The sequence below is a fragment of the Brienomyrus brachyistius genome, chromosome 24, assembly GCF_023856365.1.
Source record: "Brienomyrus brachyistius isolate T26 chromosome 24, BBRACH_0.4, whole genome shotgun sequence".
NCBI classification, from domain to species: Eukaryota; Metazoa; Chordata; class Actinopteri; order Osteoglossiformes; family Mormyridae; genus Brienomyrus; species Brienomyrus brachyistius.
The window spans coordinates 8536337-8553055 of NC_064556.1; the positions used below are offsets into that span (position 1 = coordinate 8536337).

General features: G+C 44.7%; 1 protein-coding gene across 1 annotated transcript in view; it reads left to right on the forward strand.

Moving 5' to 3' along the window:
* Positions 1–16719, forward strand: part of LOC125719880 (uncharacterized) — a 67388-nt gene that overhangs the window by 15919 nt on the left and 34750 nt on the right. The window lies entirely within an intron of this gene.

Sequence of the window (16719 nt, forward strand, 5' to 3'; positions counted from 1 at the left end):
TTTTTTCCCCTCCACCACCCCCCCCTCTGCGGAGGACTGCTTTATTTCTATTTATTTATTTATTTTTATTTATTTCCTCAAGAGAGGGAGAGAGAGGGGGAAAGAAGGACGAAAACGGAGAAGAAGGGAAATAGAGAGGGAGGGAGGGAAAAGAGGAAAGAAATAAAAACACAGATAATCTGCTTCAATACCTGCTGATGAGAGAAAACAACAACCAACATCTGTTCGAATCACAATGGGCATGTTAAGAAGCCGATTACGACAGAGTGTGTCTGTGAGAACCAGTTTGTACACGTGTGTGTGTGAGTGCGCCGGTGTTCAAAAGGTTTCTCCATGGAAATGTCTAGTAGTGTGTGTGGGGAGCCACAGCCCCATCCCTCAGGACATGAAGCAGACACGGAGGAGGCCCGGACCCCAGACATCCAGAGGCCCCCCAGGGCATGGGAGCCCCCGGAGGACCACCGCAGGGAGTATTGCAGCCCTCACCCAGAAAAGGGCAGAGGAGAGCTCCGGAGGGAGGCCATCCGGCAGCCACAGTGCAGGAGCCCCAGGGGGCCGTGGCGGTGAGCCCGCAGACTCCGCCGGCGGCCGGCCCCCCCAGGGCAGACCGGGCCCCGGGCCCATAGATCCAAGGGCCCCCCCACCCCCCAGCAAGGGCCCGACAGAGCCAGGAGGGTCAGACCCTGTCCAGGCAACCGCCGAGGGTGAGCCAGCACCCACCCGAGCATCCAGCCCCGGACATCGAGAACCACCAACGCACCAGCGGCCGGGGGCTCCATCCACCAGCAGGGAGTGTGGCAGGGGGGAATAGAGCCCGAGATGTTATTTCAGGTCTAGGACCCAACCTGACACGTGTGTATAGACAAACAGGCACACACATATACTTAGACACACAGAAATGTACACACACTCTCACTCCCCATATATACTCTATGTGGACCCTTATTTTTCCTTTGGCCTGGAGACCAGAAGACCACCCCGGACCCCGCAGTAGCCGAGAAGCCCACCAGCCCAGACCCCGACCAGACGGCCAGCTCTTCCTCTCAGCCCCCAGCCCCAAATGGAGAACAGGGAACGGGGGTGTGAAAAGACCCCATGCCCCCCTTCACCCGCTCAGATGTGGTGTTGGTGCGTGTTGTTCTAAAGTGCTTTTAAAATAGGTGAAGGGCACAGTGCCAACCACCCCCTGCCAACCAACAGCTGGTGTTAGCTCCGCCCCTCCCCAGAGCCCTCAATGTCTATGTGTGATTAAAATTGAGATGTGGGCCCTGGCACCAGAGGAAAGGCTGAATGAACAGACCGCCCTCTGGATGCCATTCTGTGTGCCCATCCCCAACGCCCTAAATGTATGTGTCATGAGAGAGTAAGTAATGAGAGTGTCTACGTTGTAGTGTATGAATGAGGTACAGGTGGTCGCGAGGGGACAGAGGAGGGATACCTACCCTGCATCCCAGCAACACACCTGCACCTCAAAGCCCTACATGTGTGGTGGTGTGATGTAGCGGAAGGAGGGAAGCATTTAGGGATGGGGAGGAAAGGAATGGGGGGGCAAAGTACCCCTCCCCCCTGAAGCCAGCTCCCCTGCTGACTCCCATAGGCACCCCCCGTTCCCCAAAATCCACCCATGGTGGGGGGCCCAGGCCCATCCAGACCGGGGCCCAAGGCAGCAGCACCACCAGGCCCCACAGAGCCCAAGGCCCCCACCGGATCCCACCCCAGAGAAAAACTACCCCCGTCCCAGCATTCAGTCAACTCCCAAACTGCATAAGACAAAAGACATCCAGATTGAGTCCCTCCTCCTCCTCTATTGGATCCCTCCCCCCCCCCCCCCCCCCCCCCGCAGAGTGGATACCCCAAAAGCAGGGACCCCCCGCGGGCAGATTGTAAGAACCTCCTCGCCAGCTAAGGAGGTCCCCAGCTCCCCCGACGCCCCGAAGGCCCCCACACCGGGGCCGAGCCCCCGTGCATGCACCGACCCACACCCCACGACACACCTACTGTACGAGGACCCAAGCCCCCCCAGCCCAGCCGGAACCCCGGCCCGGAGGCAGAGCGCCCCCAGAACCCCAAGCCCGCCCCGGATCTACCCAGGAGCAGCACGGCCGCCAGGCCGGTAACCTACGCCCGCCGGCACAGGCTCCCCCAGCAGCGCCACCTGTAGCCGCCAGAAGGACCCCACCCAAGAGCCAAGGCCAGGACCGCAGTCCCAGCGCCGAACCCCCCCAGCAACCCACCCCCAGGGAACCCCCAGACGCCCCAAGCCAATATGCCCCCCCCCCCCATGCCAACGACACTGACCAAAGCAGGACAAAACCCTGACCCCCCACCCCCACTAGGTGATGGAGCTGATCAAAGGAGCCCAGAGCGATTGATCTAATGTGGTGGCAGAAGCTGTATCAAGACTAATATGGTTCAACAAACTGTCTCTATATTGGTTGATATTAAGGTTATTTTTATTCTTCCAGTTCATAAGGACAGTCTTCTTAGCAATGCATAAGGCGGTGAAGGCCATGTGGGTTGTGTTATAATCTGTAGTGACACCATCTAGGTCGCCCAACAAGCAGACTGAAGGGGATGCTGGAATGGTACATCTCAGACACTTTGATAAGTCTTCACAGATCCTGAGCCAGAACATCTGAGTAGGTGGACAGAACCAAAAAGCATGGATGTAACTGTCAGGTGTGTCGCCTTGACAGTGTGAACAGATGTTAGACGACGTAAAACCCATCCTGAACATCTGATGCCCTGTATAGTGCACTCTATGCAGGATTTTGTATTGTATTAACTGTAAACTGGGATTTCTAATCAGTTCAAAGGTTTTTAAACATATCTTAGACCAGAAATTGTGGTCCCAGCTGACTGATAGTTCTGCCTCCCATTTTGCAATGGGAAGGGATATTGATTCATCCATTTTAGAAAGTGTCCTGTATATTTTAGACAGTAATTTGGGGGTTTTCAGATTAAGGAATTCTGCCACACTTGGTGGTATTTGTAATTTGATTTGATTAAACCCTAATTTCTTTTTTACTATAGATTTAACTTGATATTCTAAAAATTTGTTCTTGTTAATCCCATATCGTTTAACTAATATGTCAAAGGGAATAAAATCTATTCCTTCGAATATATGTTCCAAGTATTTTATACTTCCAATTACAATTCCAATCTGGGAAGTTTATCATATTATTATTTAGTAGTACATCAGGGTTGTTCCAGATGGGAGTACGTTTGCATGGGATTAATGAAGACTCAGTCGCTTTTAGAAACTCCCACCATGCTGTCAGAGAAGAGCTGATACTGATGCTTTTGAAGCATTCGTGTCGTTTAATGTTTGAGCTAATGAATGGTAGATCCGAAATCTTTATATTATTGCATAGTGCTTGTTCTACGTCTAGCCAAGGCTCATCTAAGAGGGTATGTTTTAACCATCCTGAGATGTTTTGGAGCCTGTTGGCTAAGAAATAGTGGTGAAAGTTAGGCAGATCTAGTCCTCCTTTGTCCTTAGTCCTTTGCAGTGTTTTTAAGCTAGTACGTGGGGGTTTATCTTTCCAGAGGAATTTAGAGATGGCGGAGTCCAGAGATCTAAACCAGTCAGGTGGTGGTTTCCTTGGGATCATTGCAAATAAATAATTAATTCTTGGCAAAACCATCATTTTTATTGAGGCGACCCTTCCCATAAGTGATATGGGTAGGGACTTCCACCTAACCAGATCATCCTCTACTTTCTTTAAAAGTGGGGTATGGTTTAGTTTAGTTAAATCTGCCAGCCTAGGTGAAACGTTAATACCTAAATAGTTAATATCTCCAGACTGCAGTGGAGTGGGAGAATTATTCTGGAAGGAGCAATTAATTGGAAGAACTGTAGATTTTAACCAATTTATCGAATAATCTGAGACTCTTGAGAAAGAGTTTATTAATGTAATTACCTCAGAAAGAGTGGTTTGTGAATGCTGGAGAAAAAGTAACACATCATCCGTATAAAGACTTACCTTATGTTCTACATTCCTGCATTTAATGCCTTTGATCACTATAGCCTGTCTAATTGCTGCTGCTAGTGGTTCAATAAAAATTGCAAATAGTGAGGGGGAGAGAGGGCATCCCTGCCTGGTGCCCCTCTTGAGACAGAAACTGAAGGATGTTTGGTCATTCATCTTGACATATGCTGTTGGGGAACTATATAATATTTTTAACCAGTTTATGAAAGAGTTTCCGAAACCAAATTTGCATAAAGCTGCAAATAAAAAATTCCAGTTAGCAAACAAAGAAGGGGAGGCTAGGATGTGGGCAACAGAGAAGCACAACATCAGTGATGGAACTGAACCTCCCCTGACGGGGAGCCATTTAAACAGAGGTTTGTATACAGTATACAATGCCCTCAACCCCACTCCCTGGGAACTGCAACAGGTGGCTGCCCTTACAGTCAGCATACTCTACAATGAGCAAGCTGGGGGAGGCGTAAAGACAATTTCCATACAGGGATCAATAAAGTATCAATTATTATTATTATTGAGAGGCAGGTGGACTGCATCACATGGGGGCTGGAACAAGAGGTAGGGTTGAGCAGTAGGAGTGGCTTGTTAGAGCCATGAGGAAACATGAGGATCTGACCGGGCAGGACATGACAGTTTTGTTGATGACACTTAAATTTATCTACCTCTAAAATAAAGTCACTGGGAGTCATTGCAGCCACTGTTTGCTTGTTTAAAAAATATAAAGACCTGGATGCATTTAAGCATCTTAAAGTTCAATGAAAATTGTTGGAAAACAAGAAACAAAGGCCTCGAGGGCAGGCATCAGGAGAACGAAAAGGGGCTGTATTGAACCAAAAACAGGGGCAGAGAAACAAACAGGATCACAAGGGGTCAAACTGGGGAGATTTGAAATGGGATGAGCACAGGCAACAGGGGAACTGATCTTAATGACCGTAATGGGGAACACAGGACTGGGCAGCTCTTATACACATGATTAATGGGGGACTCATACGATGCAAATGTGTATGATTAGCAGAATAGGATTGGGAATAATGAGCAAGACCTGGGAAGAATTAAAAGGGATCCGGAGGACCAGCAGCAGCCCAGCAGCTGGTCATACCAGGAGATGGTTGTGTCCAAAGTAAGACAGAGGTTATTGTGTTTAGAGATCCTGCTGTCCGGAACGACCTTGATACTGTTTTTATCCATTTGGCCCCTTACAACAAATCTTTTGTGATGAATCATGGGATGATTTTTAATAGTATCCTTCAATTTGAGAGAAAATTAGTTCAGCTGTCAAATCTCGCTTTTTCCCCTCAATTTTACTGGCCAAAGTAAAGCCTTATCTTTCATTTAAAACTTTCAAAAAGTAATCCATGACTTCATTATAATTATACATTACAATATGACTATTATAATTCTCCGTATGTGATGTAGGAATTATTAGCTCAGGTAAATTTTAATATCTCCACCAATATGTTTTGAAATTAATTGACTTTTAATTAATTATTATTTAATGCTGATTATTAACCAGTTGTTATGCCGAATGGTCGGCTCCTCCAAACTCGATTGCGTTATCCCTGTGAGTGTTAATTTGAGACTTAAATGGGATTTACTATTTACCAGTATCGCTTAGTAACCTGGGATAGAAGGATCATCCAGCGAGCTGCATCACCAGGTAATGTAAACGATCGGTAGCGAAGCTCCCCTCACGGCCAATGAGAGAGAGTCTCGCGATATTTCGGGCGAGTTTGAGGTTTCAGAACGTAGTAGCCAGATCGCACAGAGGCAGGGATTATTGTGAGCACTCAATGACGGAGGCTGAAGTTGTGTAAAAGACATGCATTTATTTCTACAACTAACATAAGACAGACGTTACACCTAAGACAAACAATAGACACGAAATAGCGGAATAGACATCAGCAATATAATCATGAAAAGGCAATGACCAGATTTAAAATGAGTAACCTTAAAAGGGAAACTGTTCTGCAAAGCAAGCAGTTTGTGGAAATACGACCCTAAAGGAATATAGCAGGTGGATATTACAGTTTACGTTGTTAGAAAGGAAAGGAAGTTGGTTTACTTGGTTGCAGAGTGGGGGGGGGGTCTTGGCAGTTGGTTGCTGGGGCTGATGAGCTGATGGGTGATGGCACTCAGGAAGGCTCGGTGTTTGCAGCGGTTGTTGGAGTGGAGCCCCTCTGATTTTCTGTCCTGGTGAAGCTTGGGCTGAATTGCAGTTCTTTGTCCAGTTGGGTCTTCACTGACAGGCTTCAAGAGCGCTGCTTGTGGGCTTCTCTTCTCCTGGGCTGATGTTCTACACCTTTCTCTTCGGGCTGATGGTCTTTTGTTTCTCCTCCCTTCTGTTTCTCCTCTCCTGGCTTTGTTCTGATGTGCCAGGTTTTATAGTGGAAAGTTCGTCAATAGGAGTGACCAGGAATTCGACTCCTGGACCAATGGCTGACCATCCATTTGGCGGGCTTTCGGAAGGGATCAGTGTCAGTCCTTTTGAGATTTATGACCAGACTGATTTCCCTTGTATTGATGATTTTCGTTAGGCTGGTGTAACTTTTGATATATTCACTTTCGTTGTAACCACTGACCAGATTTGGAAACTGGAGTGATTTTCCGTCGGTTTGATACCAAACATGCCATACCAGCCTAGCGGTTCACACCGAATACCATCTGTAATGATTAATTAATGATTACTTATATTATGTCATTATGTTATGTTATATTACCCTTAAATAGGCATGGTAGAATACAAAGAGCTTACTAACGGCCACAAGGATCAGATAAGGCCACTAAGGAATGTGGAAGAGAAAGGGGAGAAAGGGTGTTTGTCAAACAAAGAAAAAGAATCTCAGAAAGTTAAAACACATACAAACATAACCTGTACATATCTGTATATTGAGACTAGTAGTCATGAGTAAATAAATATACAGATATACAAAAGCCAAACTTAAAAGAAACTTTCTTTGGGGTGTTGGTCTGTTCGGTGAGTGGTATGTAAGGCAGGATGTCTGGGGAGGGGGTTGTGTGCCAAGTCGAGGGACCCCTGTCCTTGAGGTCCACTCTGCTGTCTGTAGGTCGTTAAAACTTTGAGCAATAAAAGTTGGAGTGCTGGTCTCCCTTGTTATCTGTGTGTGTTTAAGTGTGTCTGTGTGTGTGTGTGGTCACGTACCCCCCTTTGAGGCCTAGGCCAATGTGTGCCTCTCGTACCAGGGTAGGCCTTGTCTCAGGCCACCTGGAATTTAAGCTTGGTGAAATGTGCATGTGTGATCCTACAGTGAGCATGGATCAGTCATCCATTCAGCATTTACAGCTAGTCCAAAACTCTGCTGTTCCACTTGCTGTTCCACAGCAAGGCCATATTTAACCAGTCTTAGTTTCTTTTCATGTTTTAGGATTGATTTTTAAAAATTATTCTTTGTTTTTAAGGCCTTAAACAGGCTGGCAAATTCTTCGCCTCCATATCCCCATCAGATCTCTTACCATTTATGTCCCCAGATCTGCGTTTAGATGTAGGGGTGATCGTGCCTTTGTGGTGTTGGCTCCTAACCGTTAGAATAGTTTGCCCATTTGTGACCCCCCAGCACAAAACTGTACACTTGGGTCAAAAACTAGAAATTAGAATTATGGTATACAATGAAAGAGGACAAAAAATATCTAAAAATACGGCCATGCGACTTCCGTACGGTTTTGTGCTGGAGGGTCACATTTATATAAACACTGCCCAGTCTGCAGAGACTTATAGTTCTCTGTTGAAGTCCCATCTATGTGAAATGCTGTTTGATTCAAGTGGAGCATCATATCCTTCACTTTCCTAACTGGAATTTTATTTTATTCTGTGTTATTTACTTGTTTGTTTGTTTGTTCAGTTTCTTCTATTTTTATATCCTTAACATCACTTGGAATGTTTTATTACTTGATTTTAAAAAATCCTGTTACTGTAGCTTGTTTCTGTTCAGCACTTTGGTCAACTTTTGTTGCTTTAAATGTGCTACAGAAATAAACTTTGACCGTGACCAATTAACAAAAAGAGAGCAAAAATCTAAGTGCATTTTGATTATATATACCTGTGTAGTTAGGTATGAAGTGGTACAAATGTGTACCATTTAGGGTGGTTAGGCCCTTAAGCCCCAGCTCCAGTGGTGCACTGCAGGTGGCTGCCCTTCACTGCCAAGCTGACTCTCACCTACATGTGGGTCATGGAGGGAAAGATGGGGTAGGTGAAAAGGGAATTTCTCCACATCAATAAAGTGTCATTATTATTATAATTATTATTATTATTAATATAAATAATTATTATTTAGAGAACATAAATGTACCTCTAAAACAATTACTGTACCTGTGAGGGTATTTTCTTGTTATTTGTACCTTTAGGAACAAGTAATGTACCTGTAGTATACCTTAATGTCTGAGCATGTAATGTGGAATAAGAAATTAAAATGAGTAGCAGTAGATGAATGGACTCAGACTTCCTCCGATCTTAAGCCCCCCCCCCCCCCTGACCAAGACAGGCGGCTGGATGGTGGATGGCACATATTTAAAACATGTATTGGACACTTGTCAGGGGAATACCACGATGGGAATGATTAAGCATCACTGGCATGACTGGTTAAGCAGAGGCTTTTCTATTGCCCATGGTATATATTCACGGTGCCTCTTCAGCCACAAGCGTTTAAAATGTAACTTGACAGTTAACCGTTGGAACAGAGAAATGTCTCTCCTGGCCGTCGCTGGTCTGCTGTGGACTTTCTGGCCATGGTTGTGTTTCGGATCCAGCGGTAAGTACAGCATTTCAGACACATTTCATCACGCAGCATGTTTTAGTTAAGATTGTGTAGTTTTCTGCTTTCAGCACTTGGTAATGGATGTGATTTCGTCAAAACTCAGGAACATGAATGTTAAACTGAAACCAACACCTTTTGTATGTGGTTCTTAAGTATGCATGAAAAATAAAACGGCAAGATTCCATAGGTCTCACCCTCTAATATTGTCACGGGCAACAAAAGAAGTATTTCTGCAAACTTTGAGTGATATTGGTGCCTATTTAGGGGTTGCTCAAGCAGAACAAAGTTATGGTTAATACCAAAATCCTAAGGTGAAATATCGATCCATCAAACGTTATTTTTACCTGTTTTTACATAACTTATCACTACAACAGTTGTTTGTGTTGAAACCACTTAATATGAAGCAATGCTCACAAATTGTGAATTTATTATCAGTTACTGACAATTTGTTTGTCAAAATTAGTGAAAATGTGCGCTAATAACGCACGTCATTCACGTTCCATTCCACGGAACACAATATTAACCGAAATAAGATAACCGAAACAAACATGAAAATTATTATATACTGCTCAGAATCTGAGAATCGAGTCCGTAATCCATATAAACATAGTTTTGCAGTCAGTTGTTGGAAAGTTTACTTTTAGAAGTCAGGCAATTGTTCGCGATACTGTTTCACGACCTGCAACAGGTATTGTTTTGAGTTTATTTCTTTGTCAGTATGGCATTTTGTGTACCCAGTGGAAAATATAAACGGCAAAAGGGTGACAGGTAAAACACGAACCATCTGTAAGCACTGTAGGAAACTAATGCCGTACATACAGTAGCGGCTAACGCTACTAATGTGCAAAGCCATCTGCAGTACCATCATAGCTCTTTACTTAAATCCACTGCACCAGTGAAGAAAACATTTTAAAAAGTTTAATTTTGTTATTTATATTGTTTTATTTATATTATATTTTATGTTTAATTGAGAAGTGAAATAGGACAGAAGCCTGTCATTTGAGTTAGTGGCGAAATATTTTATGGTGCTAGATATTTGTTCTGTTCTTTACTGCATATGATGATGGTGATTATTTAAAACATTTCACCGTACGTCTGCATTATTTTGCATTTTTTGTCTTTCAAATTAATCAAATAAGAGGCTGCTTTCCAGTAATATATATTTGCTCTTTAAAGTTTTACTTTAAAGTTTTGTTAAAATATCGTCTCGTCTCGTTCTTGTGAACCCAATATCGTGCCTCGTGCGCTGAGTATGTCATTGCACCCCTACTTACGGACAGTTTTCACTCTTCACTTTTAGAAAATTAGAAAGCATTACGCAATAATCATGCAGACAACAATATGGCTACTGTAAACACGTGTACAAAGAATGTTTATTCCAAAATTAATAAATAAATAAAAGAAATTTGAGTACAAAGTGTATCCACTATTACAAAGGTACAGCTGTGGTCCACAGCTTCTACTACAAGAGGGACCAACTTAACTGGCAGGACCCAGCATATAAAAACAGGACCTCTATGGACAAGGAGCAGGTGGCCAAGGGCAACGCCTCACTGAGCCTGTGGAGGACCAACCTCCAGGACCGCGGCAAATACAGGTGCTACTGCAGCACTACACAGAGTCAGGAGTCCTTCGTCGAGGTCGAGGTCAAAGGTCAGTACATATGCTACAACAGTGTTATTAGAGATCTTTAGAGAACCTTCTAAAAAGGTGAGACTTTTTAGACATGATTCTGAAATGCTGCTGAGTGAGTCACACGCCTGGTCCTGGTCAGCATCCCCATCAGTTCTCACCACCGTGGGCAGGACACTCATGTGACAACAGTATATTATAGGAATATATACAGCCTTGGCTGCTTGTATTAAAACACTATAAAAATGATCAGATTCTAGTGTCGGCAGTCAAATTGTATAAAACGTCATCATAAAAGTAAGCAGCCATTAGACAAATCAACCGTCCACTGGGTCCAGGGCTCAGTGATGCAGTATGAATGGTTTTCCCATCTTCATTGTCAATGAGAAATGGAACAAAATATTAATCAACACACATAATTAACCCACTTAAATGCATTAAAATGAAACAGAACAATGAAACAGAGACAGAAACAATACTGTGGGTTAAATACTACTGTGTCTGTATATCACAGTAAAAGGTTGGCATACAAATTTCCTGTAGTTGATAATGAAGGTAACATGTCCAGGGAAAATTATCAAGTAGAGGGAGCTGGTTAGTAATTACTGTAATTAGACAGTTCACTGGAGCAGGTTATATACCCATTTTACACCGATAATGAATCAGTCACTGCTTAGGCACTTTCAGTTTGATTATAAATATCAGCTGGTTTCTGTTATGAAGGTATGAGGTTTCAAGGAGAAAGGGGGCGGAGCCAAGAAAGAGAAACAAGTTTCTCAACTATGCTGCGATTCCTGGATGTTTAGGGACAAGTTAATAATTAATGTTTGGTCATTCATAGATGAGGAAATATCTGTTATACCATATTAACATCCTGAAGCCAAAACTCCCAATAAGCAGAATTAGTTTTTGGGAACCAAAATCAGGAGTGAAAGGTAGCAGGTTACGACACTCACACCCACATCCTTATGAAAAGATCTCAGACAAAGCATATAGATACCATTGTTTTCACTGAGTACTTTGTACAAATATCTAAATTATCCACTTCCTGTCAAGTCTAATATTTGTTTTTCCATTTTTAGCTCCAGTCCGATCAGTAGATATGAAGGTTCTCGGTGAAGAGGTTCACTGCTCATCCCAGAACATCTATCCCAAACCTCATATTTCCTGGTCCACTAACCCCCCTACAAACTCAGAAGCCCTTCAGGTCACCACTGAAAGCTTACCAGACTCTGTGGGCCTCTTTACACTGGAGAGCCGGGTGGGAATTCTGGGAAATCTCTCAGACTACACCTACATCTGCTCCATCTCCTTAGAGGGAGCATCACAGCTATGGACGGCCTCACTGAAACACCAAGGTACCACAGCTTCAACATTTCAGTCAGGCACTGTTGTCTGCTCCGCTGTGTTTGTGACGTCTGTCTTTGCTGGTTTTCATGTAACAGACATAATTGAAGGTGTAGAGGGCCAAGCTCTGAGCATCCCCTGCCATGCTCCAAATGATCTGCAGAACTTCACCCTCACCTGGGCCTTCATGACACTGGGGCAGCCCACTGTCTTCCTCAGCTTCAGCAGCCAGACTGGAAAGGTGGCCAACAACTGGGGGGACCAGGTCCAACTGGACCCAGTCCAGGCTCAGTCTGGAGACGGATCGCTGCAGCTTCAGAACTTACAGGGCCAGGAGATGAATGGAACATTTATCTGCACCTTCTCCAAAGAGTACAGCAGACACACGGTCTACACCAGCGTCAGAGTTACTGGGGCAGGTAAGATGGGAGACAGGAGCTCAATGGCTCCAGCCCTCAGCAGCCATAGTGATCTGGGCTGCAGTAAAGGGGCCTCCCTTCCTTTTTGTTAACCTACATACAGTCTGGCTCCTTTCTTAGTCACTGAAGGCTGAGGCTCCATGCAGAGAGATCCTGGCCCTCAGAGCCCCTACCTGGTTGCTGATTAGCAGCTATTCAGCTCCTCGGAGCACCTGAGCCTGGCTGTTTGGTAATAGCTCTGGTCACTTCACTGTGGCACAACCCCAAGGTCACAGGACCCGCGGACACAGCTGGCATCAGCAGCATCTGTCATGTGATCCAGCATCCTGCAGATCCACAGTGTGAAATCTCACCCACAGGGAACCGTGGGCATAAATGGCTGTGGCCAGTCCTTGCTGTTGCCATCACTGCAGTCATCATAATTCTGGCATACATCATATGGAGGTACAATGTTTAAGTTATTCATTTATCAAGTTAGAAGAGCTGTGTAAATTTGGAAATATTTTGTTGTTGGTTTAGTGTTAAAACTTTTTTTACACCAATCTTTATTTCTCTGAGGTGGAGAAATGGAGAGGAAAAAGCGACTAATTGATCTAATTTATGAATGGACTCAGACTTCTTCCGATCTTAAACCCACATGACCAGGACAGGCGGCTGGATGGTGGATGACACATATTTAAAAGATTTATTGGATACTTGTCAGGGGAATGCAGCGATAGGAATGATTAAGCGTCACTGTCATGACTGGTTAAGCAGAGGCTTTTCTATTGCCCATGGTATACATTCACAGTGCCTGTTCAGCTACATTCTTTGCAGCATCACAAGCAAGTAAAGTGTAACTTGACAGCGAACCTTTGGAACAGAAGGAAATGTCTCTCCTTGCCGTCGTTGGTCTGCTGTGGACTTTCTGGTCATTATTGTGTTTCGGATCCAGCGGTAAGTACAGCATTTCAGACACATTTCATCACGCAGCATGTTTTAGTTAAGATTGTGTGGTTTTCTGCTTCCAGCACTTGGTAATGGATGTGATTTTGTGAAACTCAGGAACATGAATGTTAAAGTGAAACCAACACCTTCTTTAAGTCTGTGTAATTAAATGAAATGCTGCAAGTAAAACTATATTCAAACAAATACTCAAGTCATTGAATAGGTTCTGTATATTTTTCAGCTAATATTTTGTAACTTTGAAAATATATGTATATTGGTACCACTTTACAATAAGGCTCCCTTTTGCCACTTGTAAAGGGTAGTAACTCATTAATAAAAAGAAAACTGTGGTAAAACTTGTTTATAATTGTCTATGAATGATTTACAAAGTGTTACATCCTAATTAATAACCTGCTTATAAACCATTCATAATCCCTTTATGTCTTATTGTAAAGTGGAACCCTAATTGTAATTGAAGTGAAATTATTTTTTTGACAAAATTATCTTCACTGAAGTTTTTCAATTGCAAAGACGTTGATATTTTTTGCCAGAAAAGTTGAAATGCTTTTCTGGCATTAAGTGTTACATATTACTTATGGGACATCCATTTTCCAAACCGCTTATCCTATTGGGTCGTGGGGGGTCCGGAGCCTATCCCGGAAGCAATGGGCACGAGGCAGGGAACAACCCAGGATGGGGGGCCAGCCCATCGCAGAGCACACTCACACACCATTCACTCACGCATGCACACCTATGGGCAGTTTAGCGACTCCAATTAGCCTCAGCATGTTTTTGGACTGTGGGGGGAAACTGGAGCACCTGGAGGAAACCCCACGACGACATGGGAAGAACATGCAAACTCCGCATACATGTGACCCAGGCGGAGACTCGAACCCGGGTCCCAGAGGTGTGAGGCAACAGTGCTAACCACTGCACCACCATGCCGCCCCACTTATGGGACGTGTTAAGTTTAAGCATGATGATCTGATCTCTGAGGCTGTCTTTGGAATAGAGATGTCTGCCAATGCGCTTCTCAGGGTGCTCACCCCCACCTGTCTGTTATGGAGAGAGGTTGTAGCTCCTCGGTAAACGTCTAATCCCATTTCCTTTCAATCCAGTGACCGCCGGTGTTCTCACTAAAACTCCTTTTTCAGAAAGGGTGACCTGTGTCTTCTCTGAAGTCTGTGTGCTGCCCTGCCAATTTACAAAAGGTAGAAATGAAGTCATCCACTGGAATAAAGGTACAGCTGTGGTCCACAGCTTCTACGACCACATGGACCAACTGGCCTTGCAGGACCCAGCATACAAAAACAGGACCTCTATGGACAAGGAGCAGGTGGCCAAGGGTAATGCCTTACTGAGCCTGTGGAGGACCAACCTCACGGATGGCGGCACATACAATTGCTACAGCAGCACTACACAGAAGCAGGAGTCCTTCGTCGTGGTCGTCAAGGTCAAAGGTCAGTGCACGTGCTACAAAAGTGTTATTACAGTGATCTTTAGAGAACCTTCTAGAATAGTGTGCCTTCATTTAGACATGATTCTGAAATGCTGCTGAGTGACTCACGCTCCTGGTTCCCAGCATCATGATCCCAGTCAGCATCCCCATCAGTCCTGTAACATACTTACTGACATAGTAGGACGGCATGTCTGTGTTCTGCCTGATGTGATGCCAACAGGCTCAGCACCGTGGGCAGGACACTCAGAGATGTGGCAACAGTATATCCTAGGAATTCACACAAGTCTTGGCTGCTGGTATTAAAACACCATAAAAAGGAACAAAATCTGTCCAAAACACCATCACAGAAGTATGCAGCCATTGGCCAAATGCATCATCCACTCTGTGCTATGTGATGCTTCAGATCCTATTATTGGCTGCTTGCAGGGAGAGTCACTGTCAGCCAGTATAAATTTGTTTTCCCACCCTGTGTCAATGAAAAATGGAAAAATATTAATCATGCTTAGATGCATGAACTAACTAAGGTGGTGAATGGGCAAGAGAGAATTTACCAGTTAGATATAGGGAATGACTAGGAAGCCAGATTTCATAGGGCCATAGTGGACAATTTAGCAAGGACATCAAGGTACCACCCATACTCTTTCAAAAGATACTCAGGGATCTTTTATGACCTGAGAGAGTCAGGACCTCGGTTATATGTCTCATTCGAAGGATGGCACCATTGTTACAGCACAGTGCCACCAACACAGGATGGACTAACCTGTCAGACACACCAACACCTCTTTCAACAGCAACGCAGCTTTCCGACTTGCTCTCTTATCTAAGTACTGGCCAGGCCCAAACCTGCTTAGCATCATACAGATTACCTATCCTGAACTGCACGTAGTATGGGTGGTATAGGCAACAGCTGCATGATAATTTTCACCAGGAACAAACAAGTACAGTGCGCTGGTTAGTAATTTATCAGACAGTTGGCTGCAGATAGGGTATATACCCATATTACACTGATAATGAATCAGTCACTGCTCGGAAACATTCAGTTCATGGAGGAATGAGGTTTCAAGAGGGGGGGTTAGGAGCGGAGCCAAGAAAGAGAGACACATTTCTCAGCCATGCTGTGATTTACTGGATTTTTGGGGGAATGTTAACAGTAAACCTTTGGTCATGCATACACATGGGAACTTCTGTTATACCTGCTGCTACGTGGTCAAATTAACAACCTGAAGCCAAAACTTTCAAGAAGCAGAACCAGCGATTAGGAACCAGGATTCAGGAAAGGCAGCGGGCCACAACACTCACACCAACATACTTATGAAATGGTCTCAGACACAGCACAAAGATAACATTTTTCATAAGTTCCTTTACTACAAATATCTAAACCATCGACCTCCTGTCCTGCCCGCTGCTCCAGGTCTAACTGTTTTGCATTTTTAGCTCCAGTCCGATCAGTAGATATGAAGGTTTTCGGTGAGGAGGTTCACTGCTCATCCCAGAACATCTATCCCAAGCCTCAAGTTTCCTGGGCGACTGACCCCCCTACAAATTCAAAAGCCTCCAACGAAAGCCTGGAAGAATCAGCAGGTCTCTTTACACTGGAGAGCCGGATGAGAATTCTGGGAAATCTCTCAGACTACACATACATCTGCTCCATCTCCTCAGAGGGAGAATCACAGCTATGGACGGCCTCACTGAAACAACAAGGTACCACAGCTTCAACATTTCAGACAGGCACTGTTGTCTGCTCTGCTGTGTTTGTGACGTCTATCTTTGCTGGTTTTCATGTAACAGACATAATTGAAGGTGTAGAGGGCCAAGCTCTGAGCATCCCCTGCCATGCTCCAAATGATCTGCAGAACTTCAACCTCACCTGGGCCTTCATGACGACGGGGCAGCCCACTGTCTTCCTCAGCTTCAGCAGCCAGACTGGAAAGGTGGCCAACGACTGGGGTGACCAGGTCCAACTGGACCCAGTCCAGGCTCAGTCAGGAAACGGATCCCTGCAGCTGCAGAACTTACAGGGCCAGGAGATTAATAGAACATTTATCTGCACCTTCTCCAAAGAGTACAGCAGGCACACGGTCTACACCAGCGTCAGAGTTACTGGGGCAGGTAAGATGGGAGACAGGAGCCCAATGGCTCCAGCCCTCAGCAGCCATAGTGATCTGGGCTGCAGT